We start from the raw sequence: 12,384 nt of genomic DNA, 5'->3' as shown, positions 1-12,384 counted from the left end.
CGTTGCATGGCAATCCCTACTCCTCACATTGACATCAATTGATGGGCATCTCCATAGCCCGTTGATTAGCCGCGTCGATGTGATACTTTCTCCTTTTTGTCTTCTCCACACAACCTCCACCATCATAATCTACTCCACCTATAGTGCTATGTCCATGGCTTGCGCTCATGTATTGCGTGAGGGTTGAAAAGGCTGAAGCACGTTAAAAAGTATGAACCAATTGCTCGTCTTGTCATCGGGGTTGTGCATGATGAGAGCATTTTGTGTGACAGAAATGAAGCATGGCCAAACTCTATGATTTTGTAGGGATGAGCTTTCTTTGGCTATGTTATTTTGAGAGCACATAATTGCTTGGTTAGTATGCTTGAAGTATTATTGTCTTAATGTCAAATGATAGACTATTTCTTTGAATCACTCGTGTCTTAATATTCATGCCATGATTAGATACATGATCAAGATTATGCTAGGTAGCATTCCACATCAATTTTTTTTTATCATTTACCTACTCGAGGACAAGCAGGAATTATGCTTGGGGATGCTGATACGTCTCCGTCGTATCTATAATTTTTGATTGTTCCATGCTGATACGTCTACGTCTCCGTCGTATCTATAATTTTTGGCAACTTTTTGTACTATTTTTGGGACTAACATTTTGATCCAGTGCCCAGTGCCAGTTCCTGTTTGTTGCATGTTTTTTGTTTTGCAGAAAATCCATATCGAACGGAGTCCAAACAGGATAAAAACGGACAGAGAATAATTTTGGAATATTTGTGAACTATGGGAAGAAGAATCAACGCGAGAAGGTGCCCGAGGGGGCATGAGGCAGGGGGCGCGCCCCTGACCCTCATGGGCCCCCCATAAGGCGATTGCTGCTCTTCTCTGGCCGCAAGAAAGCTAATTTTTGGAGAAAAAACTGGGCGATGGTTTCAATCCAATCGGAGTTACGGATCTCCGGATATATAAGAAACGGTGAAAGGGCAGAATCCCAGAACGCAGAAACAGGGAGAGACAGACAGAGAGATCCAATCTCAGAGGGGCTCTCGCCCCTCCCACGCCATGGAGACCATGGACCAGAGAGGAAACCCTTCTCCCATCTAGGGAGAAGGTCAAGGAAGAAGAAGAAGAAGAAGAAGCAGGGGGGCTCTCTCCCCCTCGCTTCCGGTGGCACCGGAGTGCGGCCGGGGCCATCATCATCACCGCAATCTTCATCAACAACTTCACCGCCGTCATCACCAACTCTTCCCCCCTCTATGCAGCGGTGTAACCCCTCTTTTACCCGCTGTAATCTCTACTTAAACATGGTGCTCAACGCTATATATTATTTCCCAATGATGTATGGCTATCCTATGATGTTTGAGTAGATCCGTTTTGTCCTATGGGTTAACTGATGATCGTGATTGGTTTGAGTTGCATGTTTTATTATTGGTGCTTTCCTATGGTGCTCTCCTGTCATGCAAGCGTGAGGGATCCCCTCTATAGGGTGTGGCAATACGTTCATGATTTGCTTATGTTGTGTGGCGTGAGTGACAGAAGCACATACCCGAGGAAGTAGGTTGTTTGCATATGGGAGTAAAGAAGACTTGATACTTTAATGCTATGGTTGGGTTTTACCTTAATGATCTTTTGTAGTTGCGGACTCTTGCTAGAGTTCCAATCATAGGTGCAAATGATCCAAGTAGAGAAAGTATGTTAGCTTATGCCTCTCCCTCAAATGAAATTGCAATAATGATTACCAGTCTAGTTATCGATTGCCTAGGGACAAATAACTTTCTTGTGTGACAACAAGCTCTCTACTAAAACTAACTTAGTTATTTCTTTATCTAAACAGCCCCTACTTTTAATTACGCGCTCTTTATTATCTCGCAAACCTATCCAACAACACCTACAAAGTACTTCTAGTTTCACACTTGTTCTAGGTAAAGCGAACGTTAAGCGTGCATAGAGTTGTATCGATGGTCGATAGAACTTGAGGGAATATTTGTTCTACCTTTAGCTCCTCGTTGGGTTCAACACTCTTACTTATCGAAAGAGGCTACAATTGATCCCCTATACTCGTGGGTTATCAGTGATCAGTGAAGGAAATATGCCATAGATGCAGTAATAAAGTTTTTATTTATATTTCCTTATATCATGATAAATGTTTATTATTCATGCTAGAATTGTATTAACCGGAAACTTAGTACATATGTGAATACATAGACAACAAAGTGTCTCTAGTATGCATCTACTATACTAGCTCATTAATCAAAGATGGTTAAGTTTCCTGACCATAGACATGTGTTGTCATTTTATAAACGGGATCACATCATTAGATAATGATGTGATGGACAAGACCCATCCGTTAGCTTAGTATAATGATCGTTTAGTGTTATTTCTATTGCTTTCTTCATGAAATATACATGTTCCTCTGACTATGAGACTATGCAACTCCCGAATACCGGAGGAACACCTTGTGTGCTATCAAATGTCACAACGTAACTGGGTGATTATAAAGGTGCTCTACAGGTGTCTCCGATGGTGTTTGTTGAGTTGGCATAGATCAAGATTAGGATTTGTCACTCCGTGTATCGGAGAGGTATATCTAGGTCCTCTCGATAATGTACATCACTATGAGCCTTGCATGCAATGTGTCTAATGAGTTAGCCACAGGATGATGCATTACAGAACGAGTAAAGAGAATTGTCGGAAATGAGATTGAACTAGGTATGATGATACCGACGATCGAATCTTGGGAAACTAACATATCGATGACAAAGGGAACAATGTACGTTGTTATGCGGTTTGACCGATAAAGATCTTCGTAGAATATGTAGGAGCCAATATGGGCATCCAGGTTCCGCTATTGGTTATTGACCGGAGATGTGTCTCGGTCATGTCTACATAGTTCTCGAAACCCGTACGGTCCACATTCTTAACATTCGATGACGATTTGTATTATGAGTTATGTGTTTTGATGAACCGAAGTTTGTTTGGAGTCCCAAATGAGATCACGGACATAACGAGGAGTCTCGAAATGGTGAAGACATAAAGTTTGATATATTCGAAGGTTATGTTTGGACACCGGAATGGTTTCGGAAAGGTTCGGGCATTTTCCGGAGTACCGAGGGGTTAGCGGAGCCCCCCCCCCCCCGCGGCGAGTTAATGGGCCTTCATGGCCTAGTGGAGAGAGGAAGCGGCGTCCAGGTGGTGGCGCGCGCCCCCCTTTCCTTCTCTCCTTATCCTCCTTCCCTCCTTCTCCTAGTGTGAATAGGAAGGGGGGCGAATCCTACTTGGACCGGGAGTCCAAGTAGGACTCCCCCCATGGCGCGCCCCCCCTTGGGCCGGCCACCTCTCCTCCCCCTTTTATATACGTGGGAGGGGGCACTCCAAAGGCACACCACGCCTTCTCTTAGCCGTGTGCGGTGCCCCCCCTCCACAGTTACACACATCAGTCATATAGTCGTAGTGCTTAGGCGAAGCCATGTGCCGCTAACTTCATCATCACTGTTGCCACGCCGTCGTGCTGACGGAACTCTCCCTCGTCCTCAACTAGATCAAGAGATCGAGGGACGTCATCGAGCTAAACGTGTGCTGAACGCAGAGGTGCATACGAGCAGTTAAAGGGGAATTTGCGGGATTTTTGCTTGAGGAGGTCATATCTGAAAGCGGAGAAATTGTATATACAAAATTGTACGTGTGTGTATGCATGGTCAGACGAGAAATTATATGATATATGTATGATTGTACAAGAGCTATATTATATATGCATAACGTGTACAGCATATAGTAGTGTGAAATATGTTTGAAATGAAAAAGAATTGAATGGAAATCACAAAATGAAAAGTAAAAATAAACCATAAACCCTAAAACCTTAAATCCTAAACCCCTAAACCCTTAGTCCCGGTTGTTGACACCAATCGTGAATAAAGGTCCCCCACCCCTGCGCGCGCTCGCGGTCACATGGAGGGTCTTTAGTCCCTTTAGTCCCGATTTAGTTGTCCCGATTGGTGAACCGGGACTAAAGGTCGTTTCTCTAGCAGTGGTAGTGCATATAGAATTTTCTAAAAGTCAAACTTTATAAACATTGACCAAGTTTGTAGAGAAAAACACATACATCTAGAATGCCAAATACATATCCTTAGATATATCACAGGACATACTTTCATATTGTATATATTTGGTATTATAGATCTAAGTAGTTTTATTTATATACTTGGTCGAAGTTTGTAAAATTTGACCTATCGGGAAATCTATTTGAACTACATTATGCAGTGGAGGGAGTATAACAAAAGTCTACCATATGGTAGTGTCAAATTACACTGTGTGTTGATTTTACTATACTCATATGCAGGGTTGTATGTGGACTCCCGCTTTTTGATGATTTTTGAATTGTTTCCATGCATCAAATTTCGTAATGTTATGGTTGTCTGCATCCATGGATGCATAGGTTGCAAGGTTTAACCTTCATTTTCACATAGGAAATGTGGGCTCCCGCTTGCATCTCTATGGATGTCTAAGTCACATGCAGTCATATGCAATCGTGTGTTATGCCTCAGAAGACTTTAGCCTCATGATCTCCTCGATTGATTTGCATCATCTGCCCCTTCGGTCAAGCATGTGCGCCTGTGAGTACTTCTGCGGGGACATGTACATCCCAGCTAGGCATGCATAACCCTCCCTCGAGAAGCACATGCATGTTGTGGAACCCGTATCGGTCGCTCCTAAGCTGGCCCAAGTGAGCGAGGCATGCATAACGAGTCGGGTGGTGGACATTTTCAACAATTGAGATCCTCCTTCGCTGTTGTATCTCATCATTTTGGAATTATGGTTTTGCAGGAAATCAAGATCAAAATGGTACTGTCCTGTTAATGTATACTCCTATGAACACATGTCTTAGATTTAGAGATTCTCTTGGAGATGCTCTTAGGAACAATATATATTTTCTGATGGTGCTGCAGTACACTATCCGTACTTGGTTGTGTATATTAATGTCCAATATAACAACGTACATAACAATAAATGCACTTAACAATAAAACATGAAATGAAATAAAGATACTGCATGATTTCACATGCTTACTGAAAACAAGAGTTTATTTTGACACAGGTTTGGAAATAGAGGCTCCCATAAAGAGAAATAAAGGAGAAAATTTCAGGAATATATTAAAGCGGGATAGGCTTGGCGAACAACTTCTCGATCATCCCTTCACTGTCCTTGTTGTATGTGTAGCCGTCTCCCCCGTCATGGAACAAGACTGACATGCTTGTAGTAAGGTTGATGACACGGTTTACAAATGGAAGCAGCGTAGGACAAACAAAGCGTTCACGGTTGATAGTTTTCCATGCATCTTCAACCAGACCATCGAGCACGGTGATAGCCACCTCACTTGTAACATTGTGCTCATTAATGTAGCATTCCAGAGAGCTTGGCACATCCATTTTGTTCTTTCCGCGCTGCATACCAGGCACTTAATTAGCCACAGTAGACATCATCTCATGCAGATTAATGGACTAGTTATTTTTTAGGCATACAAATATTTAATTTAATAATATTTATTGTGCTTCAATACTTTTATATATTACATGGAATAACAAATAATTTTGGAAGATACTATTTTCATTTGTTACTCTTATGACGTAAAATATGTTTCCCTTGTGTTCCAACAACATTTGACTTTGCACCTTTTTTTGCGATGGTTGTATCATGGTCTCGTTTTTTTATATTTACGAAGTTTTAAATCGTACCTCTAAATTTGATTCCCATATGTTAACTTTCTTGCCTGGAAGAGGCTTAGTAGCATTATCTACTATTTACAATGTACATAATTGAATTATTCAAGCTAAGTTGCATGGCATACTTTTGTTAATCAAAATTAGATGCCTTTTTTTAAACTTAACCATGCATGTGTTCCATATTTCTTTCTTCTGATGCCCGTTAGCCAATGTGTGTGTGTGCACTGCATGTACTTTTCCTTCTTATGTTTTTTCCTTTAATGTGCCCCCATAAAGGACAATTATTTGAATCAAATAATTAATAGTCACATATCTTATATATAATTAACACCTCATTGATGTGTCCTTCATGGTTTCATTTTGCTTTCTTTTTGTTGAACTCTCTTTTCTTTTAAGTAACTTTTGAAGGATAAACTACAACCACTCTTTTAATTACTTTCAACCCTAACCATAGAATACCACAGATTTGCATGTGTTACATAAATCGGATGTCTAGGATAACTAAAATAACGTGGATTAATATGGTGGCTCAAAGGGAGTCTCAAATTAGTATACATAAAGATAAAGATGGCACATAGTGGTGATTAGTGTTTATATTGAACACATGTATATACCTTAAATGCAGCCAAGTCATCCATGAAACGTGTCACCTTGCTGCAGGCCATCACAACATCAGTACAACCAATTGCCCACTCAAATGCTTCATTGTTTGCTTCATCACCCATACCAACAAGTAAACCGACACTTAGCGTTGTACTACCAGAGGTGATGACTGACACATTGACTTGTTCTTGAAATCTTGGCATGTAATTGCGATGAAACCATTCAGCTTCTTGGAGATAATAGCTACTTAATGTTTGGAACTGCAGGAGAGAGGAAAAGTATAATGGACACAATTATGAACTGAATTAGCATTGAGTAAAGGGTACATAATGCATGCGCATATTAAAAATGAGCTGACGATACCCCCTTCCTACAATAAGTCATTCGATACTTGTCATCTTGTTTCAGTTCATCCTCAATCTCTTTGAAGGTATCCATCACCCTGGCATAATACTTCTTCAAGTAATCTGGCAAAAGTGGAATCACACCCATGTCCCACCTACATTGCCAGTTATTTAGTTTTCGTATGGGAGATAATTAGCTACATTTGAATGAAAATTTATTCCCAAATGTGGATTGATAATTGGATTCCCACCTTTGTATGGCTACGTTGAGCTTTTGACTGTCTTCCAATGTAGCATATGTATCGTAAGTGTCATCTAACAAGGATGCTAGAAGCACCAATTTGGCAAGAATTATTCGTGCTGGCGCATAGTTTTGCTCATAGTACACTATAAAGGACCAAAGGTAGCATTCAACTATACGATCTCGGGCGTAGCTTAGTCCCACTTCTTCATATAAACCGTTGCCCCACCTGAATTAAAAATTGAATAAGGTTAATTAATTCTATCTCTTTTTACGATGTACCGTAAAATATATATGGTTAGATGGACTAGAGATATATATCCATATCATGTTATTTTCACAAGGCCCGAGTTGGACATGAAAACAGGTAAATATATTGTCAGACCAGGAATGTGGAGCGAATCAAATAAGGATATAACCTTGGCAACAAATAATTACTTAGATATTGTTCAGGAGTAGATAGTTTATTAGGACGTTACCATACAAAATAATTAAAATGGATTTAAAGTATCTATTAACTTGCAAACTGAGCAAAACTCGTCAATTTGATCCTACCAAGAAAAAAGAAAAACAAGACATATCTTGTTTTCCTCTGTACATGTACCAATGCATACCAACCCATGAATGTTGCACCCCATCCATGTTCTACCTGGTCTACTCCATCAAATATACTTGTTTTTTTCTTTTCCTTCTCTTTCCTCTTTCAGATGTTTCTTTGTTTCATATCTTCCTTATCAAATGATACTCTTCTACCATATGTGGCTATCTTATTCTAAGGGTGTATATAGAACATGTTACAATTTATTAAACATTAAATATTAGCATCTAAAACTCCAACTTTCAATTCGACATCTGCATTATAACTCAGCATATCTCAATTCTCCAACTACTAGATTATAATTCAATGAACACCCACTATTAGATGGTAAGTGCTCTATAGCTACAGAATTATGACTCAAAGAACACAAACTTACTACATTATTTCACCAAACGTCAACTATTAAGTAGTATGCAACCCCACCTTTTAACTCTATATCTACCGGGTTACAGCTAACAGGGAATCGACTAAATTTACCATATAACTCACTAAAAACAAAATTCCTACTGATAACCAGTGAACAACACATTTCAAACTCTATAGTATCTATACAATGCACCGCTCAAGAAGCTTGTAGTAAGAAGTAGATAGTTTTCCATCAATGTTTTGCATGGAAGATCTTGGCATAGACACAAACAAAAAAGTGGGGACTATTAAAGGAACATATCCCTTTACTCAACAACACATGCCCAAAAGTTCTGGACACATAGGTAGAAAGAATGGGACACTTTTGAAATAGAAAATTAGTATTAGAAAGAACGGGAGAAAGAGAAATTCACAAGAAAGCTAAAGGAGACCTACAAGGGAAAGAAAAATACTAATCCTACAAGGCATGCAACGAAAATAAAAGCATTTTTATTATGTTCTAATTTCTCAAAAATGATGTTTCTTTATACTTGTGATGTTTAGGATTAAACTTGAGGGAGTGCACATAACATAAGCTTGGAGATACTTAATTGAGATATAAATCACTAAGGTCAAGATAATGAATATCAGTAAGGCTTTATTTGGACGACAAGAATCAAATGTAAAAGTATGGGAATTAGTTAGCATGTCTTGTGGATTCAATGCGTTAGAAATGTTCCTGTTTGTATACCCGCATAACTCAACATGGGGCCTGAGCTTATATATCTATAGTCCACCAAAACATATGAAGACAAGAATTTTATTTGTTCCAAATGAGATGACTAATTGATCTAATAGCATCGTGAGAAAATTGTTGAATACCCAAAAAATCACTCTGAGTTAGTATGTCAAAGGCAGCATACCGAGAAAATGCCTTGAGCTCTGTCTGGTGAGCCAGCCTGCTCCATTTTGTACTCTGCAATATATTGCAGTGCCTCATATCTCTTCAATGTCCTTGGCAGTGGTATCTGAAGGAACCGCCTGACTTGTTCAGCTAATGGGGACGCAAGGCCATTTACCATTGTCTGAAGGCGATGCCTTGAAAACAACATAGCGCTTTCTAGCTCGACCTCTCCAGGAATGAGAAGGTAAGATGCATTATACAAGCTCAGCAAACCCCGAGGGTCACTCATTATCTCATCGTTGAAGGTCCCATCTGCCTCTTTGAACTTGTCAAATTCATCTGTTTCAAAGAATACAAATTATCCATCTGTCAATCCAGAAGTACAGCCTCATACATCTACTTTGCAAACTACAGAATCCTCTTGTTAAAAATAAAGAATGTCTGTAGTAATTTTGGTAGTGGATGTTCAGCTTACACTCTGCATACCTGGAGAAACCCACAGTCCATGCTGCCTAAGCAGGCGAAATCGAAGAGCAACATCGTGGAGGCTAGAGCTATCGAGTTCAGCACCGTGTATGTTGCTTAATGCAGTGGCGATATGTCCCTCAAAGTGATGGTCTATGCTCAGATGTTCAAGTGTATCTACTAGCTTCATTGTTCCAACCACACTATCGCTGCAAAACTCAAACAGTTCACTGGTTACCTTCTTTAATTGATCGACCCTCTCTCTCAACCGTTCCTCCGACTGCAATAACCAAAACCACGTATATTATGTTCAGTTAGAAAAAGATTTTGATGCTTATTGGTGTGGCATGACTAAAAAGAGTTCATCTCAGGCCTCTGCATTCGAGATGGCTCAGGTCAAACTTCTTATAGACTAAAAGGCAAAGCGACTGCAGGAACAGTCACTAAGAAATACCTCTGCATCTGGTTGGCAATTAAAAAAAAGTGATGAGAATAAAGACACTCTGTTATCTCGTTCATCGGAGACTAGTTAATGTTATGTTATGAAGAGATGTTAATCTGAGAACTGGATTGATGGATAGATGCTGTTTCTTGGAGAATATTTTACATGTCTTTCCACTACATACAATTCTTAAACCGATGCAAGGGAGACCTGTCAAAATATGTACTAAAGCTTGACAAAATTAAACTAGAGATGTCAAGGTGATTAGCAAGACAATATATAACTATGTTCACAGGTGCAACTTGAGCAGTCCAATCACTTAAGTGATTCTCATTCTTTCTGAAAATATATTAAATGCATTTTTCTGAAATGGAAGGTAAACCCCCCGCATCTGCATCAAATGGTGCACACAGTCATCTATTATTGCATAGTTACATCATCCAAGTATGTCATAAAAATGAATAAAAATATAAAAGGCTAGCACAACCAGATGGTAATAAGATTACATGACACCCTCATGCCTATTAAAATGCATATGTACACTTGTTACCGCAGAAGTAGTAAGAAATACTCCCTCTGTAAACTAATATAAGAGCGTTTAGAATACTAAAATAGTGATCTAAACGCTCTTATAAATCTGAATGAACATGCCTGCAGTGGTTCCGGAGTATAGTTGATAAAGAAGTCACCCCATATTGTAGGTTCGAAAGGTGGTGCCATCTTAGCAGCAGGTGGGTTACTAGACGCCATGTCTATGCGCATGTGAACTCTTCTCGAGTAGAATGGCCAATTAGGCGGCCTTATATAGAGACCAAATAAACTGTAGCTACAAAATATAAATGTTTTACCCTGCAATATTTAAAAAAAAATGTAAAGCTACTGTAGCTATATAGAGACTAAAGCAACTGTAGTTTTCTCAATCACTAACATAGGACAGTTTCTGGCTCAGAAAAGACAAAAGGACATGTTTTGCACATTCTGGTATTCCCTTTATCCTAATGGTTGAGCCGTAGAGAACGGAGCAGCACCTGACAAGAATCCGGGTGGCCCCATTTCAAAAACAGATTTAAGAAAACGGAGATAATAAAGAGAATCTTGACTCTTCTCATTGACTGAGACCGCTAAGAAATACCAAAATCAAAATAATTGGGGCAGCTTTATGTTGACTCTTCCCATTGACTTAATCCGGATGGCTACTTCAATGCTAGACCCCAAACGGACATCCGCCTTATCCGGATTTCATCTGTTGGGGTCGAAAAAAAGGACGGCTGTGTTAGATTTTCGACATCCATCTACTGGTGCAACCAACCGGCCGGCTTGGACTAAAAAAATTTGAAAAAAAAACCGGCCTCACATTTAAAAAACATACAATAAACTTAACTAAAACTCAGATAAACTTAAAATAGTCCACAAAAGTCCTCGACGCACATTTAAACTTAACTGAAAATTAATAACATAAGCAAATGATAGATTTGCCGCAGCCGTCGTCCTCGTTCTCGTTGTCAATGGTGGGGTCGACGTACGACGATTGCTGCCATAGGTGGGCTATCAGCCCCTGCGGCAGCTGCTAGGCCGGAGACGCGAGTACCACCTCTGACCGTGGCGGGGATAGTGGCCACGTGTCGGCGCCCATCCACACGGGTGGCACGGACATGTACTCAGGAGTGCACAACACCGTGTCCGAATGCGTTAAGGACTGCCCCACCAATGCCGCGAAGGGTGGCTCCTTGGCGGCCTACCCCTTCATCTCCTCCATGGCCTCCTGTTTAACTTGGAGCTCCGAGATGGCGATGTCACCAGCGGTGGAGAGGGCCATCATCTTGTCGAGACCCTTCCATTGGGCGCGGTCGCGCTCCCGGACGGGCCATGGAATATAGCATACCATGTACATCTGGCTAACGACCCGTTGATGTGTGCGAGTAAGAGCATCTACAGCCGTGCTCCACCACTAGTAGAAAAAGGGCCTGTTCTCCCGGTTCGTAAGGGCCTTTTGTCCCCAGCGGTGGAGAGGGCCATCATCTTGTCGAGACCCTTCCATTGGGCGCGGTCGCGCTCCCGGACGGGCCATGGAATATAGCATACCATGTACATCTGGCTAACGACCCGTTGATGTGTGCGAGTAAGAGCATCTACAGCCGTGCTCCACCACTAGTAGAAAAAGGGCCTGTTCTCCCGGTTCGTAAGGGCCTTTTGTCCCGGTTCCGGAACCGGGACTAAAGGGTCGGTACTAATGCCCTGTGGGGGGTTAATTTAGGTGTTTCATATATTGTGTTAGCTTGCTATAATTAATAGAGAGAAGTGTCATCTCTTATGTCCGTACTTGGTCGACGCTACGTACCATACATACGTATAGAGAGGATTAGACACGCTAGCTAGCTAGTAAGCAAACGAAGGAAACAGAAGATCGTCATGAACATATATGCATACAGAGAGAAGTGATATCGACCACCTCTACTTCTCCGAGAGATTGGTCGAACAACAAATTCTCGTATATCTATCCGACACTACAGGCTACATATATACAATAATTATCTCTTACAAATATAATATCCTAACATACGGACTCATGGTCCACGTAGTATTCTCCGTCTTCAGCGATCACGTGGTCAAGAAAGAATGCCGCCAATTCCTCTTGAATTCCTCGCATGCGAGCTGGTGCTAGGAGTTCATCCCGCTTCCGAAACATCTAATTTAAAGAAGGGGGTCAATACATATATATATATATATATAT

The 12,384-nt window shown here is 40.7% G+C and overlaps 1 pseudogene; it reads right to left on the bottom strand.

Moving 5' to 3' along the window:
• Positions 1-4,956: 4,956 nt before the first annotated feature.
• Positions 4,957-10,414, bottom strand: LOC125528812 (annotated as a pseudogene).
• Positions 10,415-12,384: the final 1,970 nt, after the last annotated feature.

This window comes from Triticum urartu, unplaced genomic scaffold (genome assembly GCF_003073215.2).
Source record: "Triticum urartu cultivar G1812 unplaced genomic scaffold, Tu2.1 TuUngrouped_contig_5132, whole genome shotgun sequence".
NCBI lineage: Eukaryota > Viridiplantae > Streptophyta > Magnoliopsida > Poales > Poaceae > Triticum > Triticum urartu.
The sequence above is the reverse complement of the archived record's forward strand: the minus strand, read 5'-3'. Positions and strand labels throughout refer to the sequence as shown.